The following is a 16,606-nucleotide window of genomic DNA, read 5'->3' on the forward strand; positions in this document are numbered from 1 at the left end:
ATCTCCTTGCAGCAAAGAGAGAGTACCTTGGTACTGTGAAAAATACAGCTCGCTCTCTTTATACTTGGCTTGCATTGGGAATTGTAGTCCATAGACTGCCATAGTAAAGTTTCTTTCCTGAACTGATTCAGTGGTGCCAACCATCAAGTCTCTAGAGCTCCTTATGCTTATCAGCTTCCCTTGGCGGATGGAGGCAAGGTAGTGTTAACCCACTCAGCTTAAGTCCATTGAGAGCACTGCAGCACAATGTCCTAACTCGCTCTCTGTCTCTTGCCAAACACATGGCTACAGTGTGTTGATACAATATTGATAATGCATATTGTTTTGTTACTCTTGGATACTTATTTTTTCTGTGCATTTGTGGATGGTATACCAGGTGGACACACATGTAATAATGTATGTAAACCCAAAAACAGAAAATGTAACATATTGCAGCTTACCTTATCCTTATTTCTTTAAGCAAGTACAGACAATACATGATGGCCTTGCCATCAGTGCAATGTCACTTTTTCTGTGAGCTGAAAAGACAGCATAAACAATATTATTTCTCATTGGTAAAATACTAGTCTGCCACGTATATAATGAAACGTCCCACACTTGAGTGCTTTCGTTATATACTGCTTCCTCTCATGTCTGACTATAGATAGCAGATATTTCAACCGCTGATAACAAACAAGACAATACTCGTTTAGTTGCTGAATATGGACTGTTTTATTTTAGATGACACACAAATATATACACCAGGATGACATAATAAACTGTAACCAGAAACCTAATTAACATGAGATAGTTATCTGATCATTTACCCAGACTTGGTGACTGATATGACCTTTCAGGGTAGACTTGCCGTCTCCTAACTCACAACTAAAATACACATAAGTATAAACACATCCCCCAGTGCTTTGCTAGGACACAAAGCTGTGTTAATGACCATATTAAACTATTGGGTGAAAGACCCGGGCTTTCCAGATCTCATTAATCAGCATTGCTTTCATATATATCTGTCCACTGAGTCCCAAACTGGCAGAGACCATCATGGCCTCCTTAATAATGTCCTTTTGCATTACATGAGAATATCTTCCTAAATGCTTGTAGCTGCCTCAAATGCTAGGGCCCATAGTCGGTAGGCTTTTTTTTTGGAAATTATGTATTATATGGCCTGGCCTGTCCTACATTGAACATGTGGTAAAGCAGCCTTTGCTCATCAGTAACAACCCTTAAACAATTTTGAACTGTTTACCCTATTACAGCATATTTATATAAGACATCAAAGCTGTATTTTGACTAGTATTTCTACAGTATAGTCCAAGAAAGGTGCCTGGGGCTAAATACGAATTCCATGGCTTCTACACATGAACTTTGGCTACATCGCCTTGGATGCTGATGACGTTTTTTTCTGACTATGCTTTGCTATGTCTGCTAAGCATGGCAAGACTCCCTTTCACCTGTTTAGGACCCTTTTACACGTGTTTATTAGGGTCTATATCAGCTCTCTGACTCAATGGGTATATGTTTGTTTGTATATGTAGAACTCTTTCAAACGGATCAGGGTCTGCTCCAATTAGCAGAGATTCTGGGAGCAGATCGATGGAACTAAATGGGACGGATATCAGTTTTTTGATATTTGTGTTCAGTTTGTGTCCTGTGGACATGGGCAGACCAGTGATGGCTCTGTGGACAGCTGCATGTAAACGGACTCAGATGCTCATTTACGTAAGTCCACCTCCAATTCATCATGTTTAGGTCCTGAAAAACAGAAAATGATGCAGTCCTTCACACCTGGACAGGCTCGAATCACACAAATACATTTTTTTAATGCATTTTGCATAAATGCAGGGAAATCTTTTAACATTGGTTCCTATGGAACATGTTCCTATCAATGCATTTTTGTGTCTCTGGCTCTCTGCATTTTTGGAAAGGGTCTGGGACTTTTTTCCTGCAAAATGCAGCATTTTGCATGTAATAGAATTCAATGAACCCGCATCCAAAGCGCAAGTACCACGATTTTGCCATGATTTGCGTGTTTTTTTTTATACTGTATATAGCTGGTTGCTAAGGAGGGGGCCGGGAAGCCGGCTGCTGTGTCCTTAACAAATGATGAGCCATCAGATGTCAGCTGGCTTCCCGCTCAAGGTAAAAAAAAAAATGGCGGCAAAAAAATAAAAAAGTGAAAAAAAACAGCGTCCCCCCCCAGTTCCATACCAGGTCCTTGGGTCTAGTATGAATTTAGAGGGGAGGGGACCCCCACACACCAATTTTTTTTTAAATCCATACCAGACCCTTATCCGAGCATGCAGCCCAGCAGGTCAGGGAGGGGAAGGAAAGGGAGGGGACAAGCGAGTGCCCCCCCCTCCTGAACCATACCAGGCTGCATGCCTTCAACATGGGGGGGATGGGTGCTCCAAAGCACCTTGCCCCCATGTTGATGGGGACAAGGGCCTCTTCCCGACAAACATTGGCCGGTGGTTGTCAGGGTCTGCAGGGGGCTTATCGGAATCTGGAAGCCCCCCTTAACAGGTGGGCATCCAGATCCTGGCCGCCCCCTATATGAATGAGTATGGGGTACATTGTACCCCTACCCATTCACCAAAAAAAAGTAGTGTAGTGTTAAAAAATACAGTAGACAGTTTTTGACAAGTCTTTTATTAAAAAGCTTCTTCTCTGCTTCTTCCTCTATCTTCTCCCACATCTTCATCCTCCGCTCTTCTCCTTCTCCCCCTGCTTCTTCTACCGCTCTTCTTATGTCTTCTTTATCCAGTGTTCTTCTTCCTCTGCCAGCACTCTCGACTCTCCTCCAATGCTGTGTCCTGCTGATCTGTCAGCGCCAATGTCCTGCATTTCTTAAATAACGATGGGGCCATGGCAATAATGTCATCCGGAGGCCACCCTCCTTTGTGACGTCGCCGCCTGGGGCATGATGGGTCCATGACGTCACAAGGGGGACAAATGACGTAATCCGATTGCCACAGTGTAAAAAAAAAAAACCACAAAATGCAAATTGCGTCAAAATCACAGTAAAAATGCGTGTCCAAAAACGTGATAAGCACCACAAAAAGTACTGCAGAAACGCTCAAAAGCAACATGCATAGATGTGCAGTGGCCTAAGTGGCTGTAAACAAACAAGTCCATAGCACTTCATATTCGGTGTGCCTGAAAGACTGACTGGTGGACCTGAACAAAAAGCCCATGTGATAGGGCCCTTAGACATACCTATTAGGTTGTTTGTGCTTTTTCTTTTTTGTGTGTTCATTTATTGCTTTTTTGCTTGGATTAAGTGATGCTCTCAACGTGGAAAGAAATGAGTCATTATTTCATGCTTTGACTTACCATCTCATTCATTTCTCAGATATGAATTAGCATTGATAAAATGTTTCCTTACATTATAAATGCAATACAGTCTACATGTAATATATGTTAAACTGTAGTTTTTCTATACTATTACCTACATAGCAGGTTATTGATTATTCTTCATTATATAGCAGGCATACCATTCTATTTTGACTTGTTGTGGATTCATGTTGGTAATTTTTGGAGGACATCTGAATTTTCATTTATTATGACCTTTTTTTTTTTTTATCAACCTCAAGCTACTAGCCACACGTATAATCCCTACTGGCTGGCCATGCAGATATGGATTTGATGATTGAATAAATTATAGACCCTCAGATATTTCTCTGTTCCCCCACTACACATATCTTATTTTTTTTTCCAACTCTGACTATGATTATGCAAAAAACAGACCATCAATTTACTGGTCCACATATAACGGAATTTATCCCTGTGATCTACTCTTCTCAGCATTCAAATCTTAAACCATTTTTACAATAGGTACACAATAAGCATATTAATTCATAATAAAAAGAATATTCCTGCATTTCAAGTGCTGATCTATTTTTTTATGAGCTGTTTAAGCAAGTTGTTTATGACACACTGACCTGTTTTCCTCCCGAATTTGTATGCACCTTTTGAATTTGGTGCCTACTCCGAATACTCCACAGAAACTAGCAATAGCAGCCGCCAACACCCCTGCACTCGAAACAAAAGGCAAATATGTCTGAGTGTGTGGAGTCTTCTGACCAGCACCAGCATTTTGACAAGCATCCAGAGTTTCAAGTACTGTGCTCTCTGAACAGACTTGATAACAGGAAGCTGTGGCTCATTTACTTGGCAATATTCCTTTTCTCTATATAGGACTACACCCGTAGGAGCTACTGATTAAGATGGGTCCTCTGTTCTGTGCCTCAACCTCTTTAAAGTGATTGTAAATGATCACCTTGTAAAACTGCCCATTTAGTATAGATATAAAAAAAATGTAAAAAATTATAAAAAGAGGGGAAAAATGTTTATTTATAAGTGGTCACATTCCTTCTGCTCCCTATGTTCTCAGTTGCATAGGAGGAGGAGATACAGCATCGGACTGAACGCCTCAATGAATGGCTGTGTGTGGGGGGGTGTCAGGACAATTCTGCTCATTGGAGGACAGCAGGCTGAGTTCCAAAGCACAGCTAGAAAACTGACCATGGTGTGCACCATTTAGGAGATGTTTACTGTACATGCAGCCAGTGACACTGGTGCATACGCTCTGAAGGAACGGCCACCCGTGTGTGGGAGTGACGCCATCGCTGCTCCGGCAAGCCACAGAGCCAGAGTCTGCAAAACCGGAAGCAAGACAGGTGGAGATGGAAGTGGCCTCCAGCTCTGACATGTTGGATGGCTTTGTTTTAAGGTAAGTTTAACATAATGTACTAGGAGCAATATTTGGTTCTTTCTTGATTTTTCATTTGACTGAATAAAATAAACCTTACAGTGTATTGTCAGCTTAAAGGGGTTGCAAATTCTCGTGGATTTTCACCTTAATGCATTCTATGCATTAAGGTGAAAAACCTTCTGTGGTGAAGCTTCCCCCCAGAGTCCTCCTTTTTCTTACCCGAACCCGATCTTTCCAGTGATGACAACGAGCCCAGCAGCTCCAGACACAGTCTCTGATCCTCAATGGATAAATTAATAGCAGCAGGAGCCATTGGCTCCCACTGCTGTCAATCAAATCCAGTGACATAGGAAGTGGGGGATGGGGCAGAGTCCTACTGTCTGTGTCAATGGACGCAGCAGCAGGACTCAGGAGCGTGCCCACAAGAGCTCCCGAGTCCTGCAATGTGGCTCTCTGTGGGGGCGCTTGATGCAGAGGAGGTGCCGCGATGACGTCACTCGCACGCATGCGCACATGAGCCGACACGAGCAGCATATCTGTGGCCTGCTCGGTGCGCAGGCATGTGCCGTAGACAGCGGTGCCTGTCTTTTTGTAAATATCTCCTAAACCTTATAGGTTTAGGAGATATTTCTTGGACCTACAGGTAAGCCTTAATCTAGGCTTACCTGTAGGTCAAAGTGGTTTGTTAGGGTTTACAACCACTTTATAAAAAAAAAAAAAAAAAAAAAAAAAAACCTTTACAAATCACTTTGAATCCGTAATAAACCCAACAAAAACACAAAGGGCTGCGCTGATCCAAAACACCACAAAATATGAAACATGTCAGAGAGGCTTGACGTTAGTTATCATTTTGTCACTAGTTTATGATCATAGTTTGTAGTATTGTGCACTTGAATTGTTTGGATATCATATTGAGTTTTATTTTTGAGCACATCCATATTTTGTGGTGTTTGGCATCTGCACTTTGTGTTTTTGTATGATGATTTAATATAATGTATGCCACAGTTGTGTGAGCAGCTCTTCACATTTTTCAATGGTTCTCTTTATCCTACTGCACCTTGTCCTGCATCCTTCCCAGCTGCAAGAGTGACCCAATGGGCCGTGAAAGACAGGTAACGTCCCTGTCCATGCCTGCTGGTCCATGAGTCAGCGGTAATATGCACCTTACCGCTGACCGCCCTGTCCAGCGAGGCAAGGACATTGCCTTCCACATGCCTGTAGAGAGCCGGAATCGCCTTCCGTGAGAAATAGTGGCGTTTGGGGACCTGCCACTGAGGAACCGCACATTGTACAAACTCATGGAAGGGGGCAGAGTCTACAAACTGAAAAGGCAGCAGTTGAAGTGCTAGCAATTTAGCATTCAACCGGTGGGCATGTGGATGGCTGGGAGTGAACTTCTTTTGACGGTCCAGCAGCTGGGGCAGGGAAATTTGCCTGCTATAATCGGACGTGGGTGTAATGCTAGCAGAGTGCCCGGAAGCACTTGGCTGTGACACACCTAATTCTACACCTTCATTCCACTCAGAGAAGGTTTCAGAGAGGACTGAAGTTCTAGTGGGGTTGGAGATCCCAGCTGATGAGGAGCAAGGAGAGGTCCGCTTTGTTCTTTGGTGTGGGTCATTGAGGTACGCTTGCCAATGAGCTGCATGGCAGGTCAACATATGTCTGGTCAAGCATGTGGTGCCCAAGCGGCTGATGTTTTGGCCACGAGAGATACACTTGAGACATATGTTGCAAATAGCAGCGGTGCGATCTGATGCACTCGTCTCAAAAAAGGCCCACACCAAAGAACTTTTAAAATAACGCGCAGAGGCAGCGCCCTACACAGGCGGAACTCTGCGGTATGATTCAGTCGGTGTGCTGCCCCTAAGCTGGCCCCCGGAGGGCATCCTGCCTCGTTGGAAATGTGCCTCCTCCTCCTCATCCTCCTCTCTCCTACCAGGCACCCACGTGGAGTCAGTGCCCTCATCATCCCCTCCCTCTTCATCGCTGGAGCAAACCTGGCAGTATGCTGCAGCTTGTGGAACATGGCTGCCAGATTGCTGTCCTCCTTGAGCATCCCCTCTCTCTGCGCTAACGCTACTGCCTTCCTCTAGCTGAGTATCATCATCAGAGCCTACAAAACACTGGGCATCCTCCTGGCGCATGTACCCAACACTGTGCTCAAAGAGTTTAGGGGACTCCTCAGGAGGACGTGGTGGGTCTAGGGAAGGAGTCACTGATGATGACATTGAGACGAGGGAAGACGATGCGTTGGCAGCTGCTTTGCTAGTACCCTGAGCTTGGGTGAGAGAGGATGAGGAGGATGAAGAGGGCTTGGTCATCCACTCTACCAAGTCTTCAGCATGATGCGGCTCAACACGTCCAGCTGCCGAAAAGGACAAGCGTGTCCCATGGCCACGTGCTGATGACGATGCACCGCGTCCATGACCAGCACTGTTGTCTCTAGACACAGAGCCTGCTTGCCCTTTTTTATCGGCTTGTGCCTGTCTGCCTCTCCTTGTTGGCCTTCCAGAAATTGTAATGGCCTGAAGGGAGATGGGAAAACCAGCAATTGGGTAGTGTATATTGTGCTGGAGGCACACAACTCCCACTAACTCCTCCAGATGCCTTTATTACAGATCAGGAATTAAAGGGTAGATACTGGTGTATGCTGTGCTGTGCTGGAGGCACACAACACCAACTAACTCCTGCAGATGGCTCAATTAGAGAAGAGCTATATAGGTGGATAATGGTGTATACTGCGGTCAGGGCACACAAACCCCACCCACAATCTCCTACAACTGACTGAAAGCTCTATTACAGAAGAGCAATATAGCTAGCTATATAGGTGGATATAATGGTGTATACTGCGGTCAGGGCACGCAGACAACACGCACAATCTCCTACAACTGACTGAAAGCTCTATTACAGAAGAACAATATAGCTAGCTATATAGGTTGATATAATGGTGTATACTGCGGTCAGGGCACGCAGACAACACCCACAAACTCCTGCAGATTGCTAAAAGCTCAATTACAGAAGAGCAAGAATGCTAAAATTGGCCAATAATGAACGGTGTATACTGTGTTGAAGGTACACAGAGAACACCCACTAACTCCTACAGACGCCAACACACTACACAAGGCCACCGCGCTGGGGGCCTTATATATTGTGGGGCGTGTACTACACAGCCTAAGCTATGATTGGCCACAGGCATCCTGCCTGTGGCCAATCATGGCTCTCCTCGCTGCCGGCGCTGTGATTGGCCAAGCATGCGGGGTCACAGTGCATGCTTGGCCAATCATGAGCCAACAATGCACTGCGATGGCGCCGAACGTGCGAACAGCCGATGTTACATACGTTCGACTCGAACATCAAGCTCATCCCTAGTCTTCAGTGAGCAGTCAATATATATATTTATATTTTGTAAGGGATTAGCTCAATAGCAGGGTGTGCAGGAAATACCAGACAGCAGGATCTTTGTGAGAACAAAACAGTTGTTTATTTCCAAGTTTCATAGTTTCATAGTTAGTAAGGCTGAATAAAGACACCAGTCCATCCAGTTCAACCTGTGTGAGTGTCTACAATTGTCCCTATCCCTGTACATTGCACACTCACATCGGTCTCTACCCTCAAGGAGCCCACTATCCTAGGTCCCAATTCCTATACTAGGGCCAATTTTGGACAGAAGCCAAATAACCTACCTGCATGTCTTTGGATTGTGGGAGGAAACCGGAGCACCCCCCCAGAGGAAACCCACGCAGGCACAGGGAGAACAAGCAAACTCCAGGCAGGTAGTGTCGTGGTTGGGATTTGAACCAGCGACCCTTCTTACTGCTAGGTGAGTGCTAACCACTACACCACTGTGCTGCCCAAGTCTGCGGTTACAAGTTGTCAGGAAAGGGTGGCGCTGTCGGTCTCTTGGATCGCAGTACCAGTGTCCATCAGCGGGTGTCTTCCAACACTCTGGATCTGTAGTGGAGGGATTCACCTGTTGGTGGCACTGCTGGATCCTTTGGCGGTAATACCGGTGTCCACCAGTGGGTGTTTTCTGGCACTGTTGGGCAGACAGCACCTCCTGCATTCAGATGCCACTTGAGGCTAATTACAGGCATTCATATAAATATAAATACCCAGCTCATGATTGCTCTCATTGCCCTGGTATCTTCCTTGTGCCCTGACCTGTGAACCTGATTCTGCAACCTGTAACCTGTGTACCTGATTCTGTTACCCTGTCCCTCCTGTTATCTTGCATCCCTGCCCTGTAGCCTGATCCCTTTGCACCTTCCCCCATCTGCCGATTCCCTGTGTATGACCTGGTCTGCTTTGCGTTTGTGATTCTGGACCGGCCTTGTTTATCTGCTTGTCTCCTGTGAATGACCCTGGCCTGGCTACATTTAAGATTGCGGTACTTCCCTTATATTGTATATAGTTGTCATTTGTGGGTCACTGTTTGGTTGGTTGTTCACTGTTTTTATATATTGTTATCATTTAAACTTATTATTCACTTACATGCATTTTGGTTCTCTCTGTGTAATCCACACAGTCTGGTCATACCAATTCACGTCAGTATACCAGGGCCATCTCTGACCAGAAGTGGCTGCACAGGGTAACCATCTCGGTTCCGTTTATGTTGCTGGGATGAATTCAGATGTAATTGTCTATTATGCTCTGCTGGCATCAGAGAGTTCTGAATATCCCCGCCAGACATTGAAAGGGTGGTCCAGTGATCAGCTGCTGGAGATTATTCATTTAGCTCATTCTGTAGTTGATCAGGGTAGTATACTGTTTGAGGATGTTCGGCCTTTAAATAAAGATATGTACAGAGCTGGCTCTGTTCTGTATCCCAAAGGGCCGTGATGACTTTTCTCCCTCCTTCAGCATCAACCTTAGTATGGCTGTTGGAGGATGACCCTGCATCCTTTTTGGAGCACTATTCGATTTGTTCCAAACAGTTGTTAAAGGATTGTATAGATACAGTGCCGTCTCTGGTCAAACAGAGGGTATGTGAGCCCACTTTTGTTCTACCTGTACTTCAGGCATGGTCAGACCTGTTATGCCCAGCTTCTGTCAGCTCTCTACAACCCAGACCTGCTACTAAACACCTGCCTGCTCAGACATCTTTCTCCCCTCACCCATGGCAACCTCAGCTACAGTCCATTATACCCTACTTCCCACCAAGTATCAATACCCTGTTTCTATTTCCTGCACCTATCCTGCCTTCAACCCACCTGACTCTTCTCTACTACCTACAACTTCCCCACAGAAACTTCCTCTGGCCACTGTTCCCCCTTCCTTGCCATATCCCAGCCCTTCGCTTCAGTATGCCTTACCTTCTACCTACAGTCACCTACAGATCTCCAGCAGTTAATCCAAAGAAGAAACTGAAGTTCTTCTACATTCACACGATCCTGTCAGTAATCCAACCAGCTTCCACACCAACCAACCTGCATCAGTCCGCCTTCATGCCAGCTGAACCTGCTGACCCACAAACCCTGCCAACTCTTTGCCTGCTATCCAGCTTGAAGTTTCTGTGCCCCAGTTCGATGCTCCAGTCTGATGTCCCGGTGCCCGCCTTCCAGTCTGATGTCCCGGTGCCCACCTTCCAGTCTGATGTCCCGGTGCCCACCTTGCTTTATGATTCAATGCCTGATCTGCTTATTGATCCCATATCTGGTACACAGCCTGATGATCCTGTTCCTGGTGGTCCTGTTCCCGATACCCTGCCTGATGGTTCCTTTTCTGTTACCCAGCTTGATGACCCAGAGCCTGCTGCCCAGCCCGATGACCCGAAGCCTGCTGCCTAGCTCAATGACCCAGAGACTGACAAGGAAAACTCAGGAGAATCCTCACACTTAGTGAGGATTCCTTAATAGAACCTTCAGACTCTGAAGAACCACTTAATGCATTTAAATAGATGTTTTCTTACTTGAATTTGTTATTTCAGCATATACAACAAGCTGTACCACCAATCTCCTGAGGAAGCTCAAACGAGCGAAACATGTTGAGAGTGGTAGCATTCTATATATCCATGTTTGAATGCATATATCCATTGTTATGTATTAATGTTTGCCATGTTTTATGATTTTTACTAAATAAATAAATTTTTTACTGTAATATTTTGACCTAATCAATTTGATACCGTTTAAAGTCCCGAGGTTGGTTACCTTCCAGCCTCTGTTTTCTCCCCAGTTCTGGTTTTGTATATATTTGGGATGTGGTATTGCTATTTTGATCTCTTCATCTTGCCTCTTTGCATTTGTACTTAGGGTGTTACCCACCCATCACCATATAAGATGAAGTTTGGATCAAATCTATATGTTCTTTTGATATGCTATTAAGTATTAATCTATTTACCTAAAGGAGACTAATATCTTAATTTTTTTTTCTCATGGCAAATTACTGTGGTAATGCGTTTGAAGGCCTCATGGACACGTTCCAGCGGTCACAGAGTGCAGCAGGAGGTGGTCTATCTATTGATTGTTTTTTGTCAGACTCCAACAGATGTTGGAAAGAAAATCTAGAATTTACTGGAATAAATGGTATTTTACCAAATATGCGGATGATCAGATGTCCCCTTGGGGACAGAGAATCCAAATCTTTCCTACTATTTACAAACTCGAACCAGACTTTAAATTTCAATGGGAGGCCAATCTACAGCAATGTTCTGCTAAGATGATGAAGCTTCTTTGCTGCCCTTAGACCAATGAGCTAATCATGGTAAATGGGGAAATTGAAAAACTGTACGAGGACAATAAGCCAATTACCCTGGATGCACATTTCGCTGATCTCGAGATTGCGCTCAAGGCAGGCTTGGAATCATATGTAACTGAATTATTAAAAACGAAAGAAAAAAGTTCATGAGGGACAAACTTGCATAGGACAATAGTCAAGCTTATAACTGGGCACCTCTTGGGAGTAAGAGAAAAAAATGTAAGAAAACCTAATCAAACTGCAGCGACTTGTGAACAATCTGATTCCAATACCTCATCACTATCCTCTGTCTCTTCTTCACAGGCAACGGATCGGTTTTTTTTTGTCGAGGAAGCAACAATTTCACAAACGCACTAACGGTAATGTAAATGAACCAAGTGATAAGCCTAAACAGCCTCCCAAGCCTCAGTGGCTAAATCTTTGGGCACTCTAAAAACACAAGGCCAATCTGATATCACCTCTCACATCGGCACAACCGATTCGCTGCTGGCCATGGCCTCTCCTATGACTAGTTCTGGGCAGGCTGTAGCCACCACCACCAAATCAGTTTTTCCCACAGCCCCCATCTTCACTCAACCTGCACACGATCCGAAGAAAGTACTAGATCCGATCACGCCATCTCTGAAGCAATCCAAAATGATTTTGAAATAATTAATCTATCGTTGATTACTCTTACTGAGACTCAAGTCTCAGTTCTAAAACTTGGCTTAACCTTCTGTCCCACACAAGCAGTTGATGTATTTGAACTGGTCAAAGACCTAAATTTATTTGCTTGGAAATTGATGTTCCGTGTTTTGTATGATAGATCCCAACCCTCGACCCGTGCTCCACAGCAACCAAGTCCACTCCGGCAACAGATGAGTATAAATTACATTAAAGCCATGGAAGAACTGATGGAGCTGTAGGAGGAGGGACACATCGACGAGACGGATTTGGAGGAGGCTGATGTACTCTCTAGGGGGTCATCCGATTCTCAGTCTGCCCCCCTTCCCACAGTCTCTATACCAAAGGATTATAAACCCAAATCTACCAGCTTTCCAGGCCTACAAGGTAATCCCAATATCTGGGCCTTTACACAACAGGTATCCAATGAAATAAGCAAAACTAAATGGTTGGGTTTAAAAGAATCCAATTTAACTACTCAACAAAAAGAGGCACTGTTCTCTTTACAGCATGAAACACGTATTACAATCAAACCCTCTGATAAGGGTGGAAACTTGGTTGTGATAGACAATTTGTTAGAAGTTTTTGAGTTAATTAATATTTTAAGTGATAAAAGTTTCTGAAAATATATGTAATTTATATGTACGGTAATAAGAATGGTTTCTGAAGGTCACAGAACAACAGAGTATAGGGAGCAGTGGTTTTGCTGAGTAGGTATTTATATTTTTGAGTTACTATGTCAGAACAATGGGTGGAGTTATGCTACTTATCTATAGACTGAACCATATTAGGTATATATGCAAATGTGGGAGTTATTAGGATATGCTGACATAACATCATGAAACAGTATAAGAATGGAGTAAGATTATGAGAGTGGGAGAGATCGGTGGGAAGAGAAGGAACGCTATACTTTGAAAATGTAACACCAGAAGTACCACCTTAGAAGCCAAAACCATGCCATATGTTACCAGATGTCAATCTTGTCTTTGCTTATCTTTCTGAACAATAAACCAACTATTGGACGAACAAAGGATTCTTCAATTTCTATTCCTGAAAGTACGTTCGAAATGCCTTGGAAGAAGACATACATATCTCCGCTACACACCCTTTAGGAGAAGGGATACTGATTCACATATTACACAAAGACTTTGCTATTTATTATGAAACGCCCCTGTGAGTATAGTAGAATACTAGAGTATTATGCATTTTACTGAGAGTAGAGCTTTCTGCTCTCTACTCCATTTTTTTCACAATTGTCAGTACGAGTCGATGGTTGGGAAATTGTTACAGAATCGGGAATGGTATCGCAAAATTCCCGAGAGCCATGTTAATTACACCATTACTAAGTATAGAAAACTGCTTGGCTCTGCATACCACCAGGGATTAATTAACAAAAAAACTTGGAAGTTTCTGAATGTCATGGCCCCCAAAACACCTACCCTTTATGCTCCAACTAAAATCCACAAACATGCCTCCAAGCCACCAGGACGTCCAATAGTGTCAGGTAATGGATGTCTCACAGAAAATGCCAGTGCCTTAGTTGATGAATTTCTCCGTCCACATGTTGAGGGATTAACTTCCTATCTACAGGATACTAGAGATCTGCTGAGGGTGCTGGATGGGATCTCGGTCCCAGAAGGTTCTTGGCTTGTTGCTCTCGATGTTGAAGCCCTCTACAACTCCATTCTTCATGATCTAGGTGTCAGAGTTGTGGAGGGCTTCATTTCTGAGAGCAATGAGGCTTTACAGGATTACAACCAATTTGTTTTGAAGTTGCTTCAGTTTATTCTAATCAAAAACATCTTTCTCTTTGGAGGTTCCCACTACCTCCAGGTGCAGGGAGTGGCTATGGGGACTAAATGTGCCCCCTCTTATGCCAACCTGTACCTGGGGGGGTGGGAGCGACACATTTTCCATAGAGATGATATGCAAAAATCTTTTCTTCTGATCCCCATATGGAGACGATATATTGATGATGTTTTCTTTATCCGGACGGGGACTGAGGCAGACTTGTTGACTTTTTTTGATAATCTTAAGGGTAATACATTTAACCTGAAATGTACCATAGAGAAGAGCCGATCAAATTTGACTTTTTTGGACATACAAATTTTCATCCACCCTAATGGCAACATTGGCTCTACTCTATTTCGTAAACCTCTAGCAGCAAATACTCTGCTGCATGCTACAAGCTCTCATCCAGCCCCCCTAGTAGCAAGTATCCCGTACGGTCAATACCTCTGTTTAAAAAGAAACTGCAGTGAGGAAGCTCACTTTTAATCAGAGGCTAAAAAACTCCAATTACGGTTACGACACCGAGGTTACAGCATTAAATGCCTTAAAAGATCTTACCTTAAAGCAAAAAAACAAAATAGGGTTGCCCTTATTCATGGTAAGAGGGTGCCCAAATCTGACTCTGGAATAAGAATAATTACACGATTTTGTGGTCAACACTCAGGTGCGTAATATCTTCAAGAAATATTGGTATCTCCTTAAAGGGGATCCCAATGTATCTAAACACTTGAGGGACTATCCTGAGATTACTTTCAGAAGATCTTGATCTCTGAGAGACACTCTGGTCCAGAGCCACTACGCCCCCTTATCGCCTACGGACAGTAAACTTTTTGGCTCAAGACCTTGCCACAAATGCAATTTATGTAGGTATATTTATGCTTCTAAACAAATTACTTTACCCAATGGTCAGCTATAGAGACCTAGGTTTTTGGCTATGTGTCAGTCAGAAGGTGTGGTTTACATCATGATCTGCGCCTGCAACGCTTATTATGTTGGTAAGACAAAACGTCCTTTCTTCCACCACATCAGGGACCATGTTTCCCTGATGCGTGGGAAGAAAATGGAAACACCTATTAGTTGCCATTTGGGTTGATACCATAATTTCGATGACACCAAGATGCACTTTTTTGCACTGGAATATATACCACCAGGCGACAGGGGTGGCGATTATAATCAAACTTTATTGCAACGCGAGGCGCGATGGATTTTTGATCTTAGAGCCACTACCTTTCCCGGTTTAAACAATGCTTTCAGTTTTAAGCCTTTTTTAGAACATGATTGAATCACATTAAAACTAAATTAATTTTCAATTATAATTTTTTATGCGTTGACTGCAAAGATTGCAGATGGCAACACTATTGTCATTAGCGGACACGATAAAAAAAAGCCCACACTGTGGAGCCATGTGCCGGCGTCCTGGGAGCGCCAGATGTGACTGTACATGGTTGATGCCTTGCTCCTGATACATTCGCATTCTGCTTTGTCCCTCCTGTGCAATGTAAGTTCTTGCTGCTTCTCCTCCCTATCTGCTGGTCCATATCTCCCTCTGAACTCCCCTCCTTTTCCTCACTTGTGGGCACCCACGTGGCATCAGTAGGCATGTCATCGACGTCACCTTCCCCACCGCTATAATTAGAGATCTTGGAGTAGGCAGCAACAGCGGGGACAAACCTCCTCCTTGGGTTGATCTGGGTACTGTCGTCAGACTGCTGAGCGGCGGTTGTTGCTACCTCCTCTTCCTGATCCAATGCCAAGAGCGGCTGCGCATCGGAAATGTCTTGATATGGATCAGAAAATAATTCCTGTGACTCAAGCGGAAGGTATATGGTGGTGATGGTGTTGGTGGTAGTGTCTTTGGGGGTGCACATAGCAGAGAGTAAAGAAGAGGGTGCAGAAGAGTAAGGCTGAGTGAGCCACTCAACCAAGTCTGGTGTGTCCTTTGACGTAATCGCACGCACCTTCTGCAATTTGCCACTTTGGCTCAAGCTGCTGCTCCTGCCCTACCCCTACCACCCCTGCGGAAGGGCCTGCCTCTTCCTCTGCCTGTCATTTTTTAAATGACCCTGTGACAAACGTCTCTAGAGAAGTGCAGTATGTATGTGGAAGAAGGTATACAACACCCCGCTTCAATCTGTTGTTTTTGGGGGCCACTGGTATATCACACCAGTTATAATACTTTTTTTATTGCAATTGTGGCTCTTTGTAGCATTGCTGCAGAACCGCTCAGCAGTCACAATGCTGCATAGTGGAAATGCAGTATACTATGCTTTCTATATGTGCAAGTATTTTTTATGTGCATTACACACCTATATACTGCACACCAAATAGTACACCTATACCAGTCCTTACAAGGACCTTTGTGGACCAAGTAGCTAGTGATTTGCAGACTGTAGCTCAGTCCCTACACTGATAAAGGACTGCTGCAGAATAGGGCAGTAATCTGCAGCAGTGCACAACCCTATATATTGTACACCTATACCAGTCCTTACAAGGACTTTTGTGGACCAAGCAGCTAGTGATTTGCAGACTGTACCTCAGTCCCTACACTGATAAAGGACTGCTGCAGAATAGGGCAGCAGTCAAGTATAATATTCTTTCTATATTTGGAAGAAAGTATATTATATGTGTACAACCCTATATACTGTACAACTATACCAGTCCTTAAAAGGACTTTTGTGGACCTAATAGTAATAGCTAGCTAGTTATTAAACTGACTGTCCCTACTGCACACAGCGTCCTTTCCCTCCC

The 16,606-nt window shown here is 44.0% G+C and overlaps 1 protein-coding gene across 1 annotated transcript in view; it reads right to left on the reverse strand.

Moving 5' to 3' along the window:
• LOC143983618 (retinol dehydrogenase 7-like) overlaps positions 1-4,522 on the reverse strand; it is a 75,469-nt gene extending 70,947 nt beyond the window's left edge. Inside the window, exon 1 of the mRNA XM_077483536.1 lies at positions 3,936-4,522. The gene's annotated coding sequence lies outside the window, so the exon portion shown is untranslated. The remainder of the gene's footprint in view (positions 1-3,935) is intronic.
• Between the last annotated feature and the right edge of the window lie 12,084 nt (positions 4,523-16,606).

The sequence above is a fragment of the Lithobates pipiens genome, unplaced genomic scaffold, assembly GCF_037356315.1.
Source record: "Lithobates pipiens isolate NorthernLeopardFrog02 unplaced genomic scaffold, aLitPip1_a1.2 Scaffold_16, whole genome shotgun sequence".
Classification (NCBI taxonomy): Eukaryota; Metazoa; Chordata; class Amphibia; order Anura; family Ranidae; genus Lithobates; species Lithobates pipiens.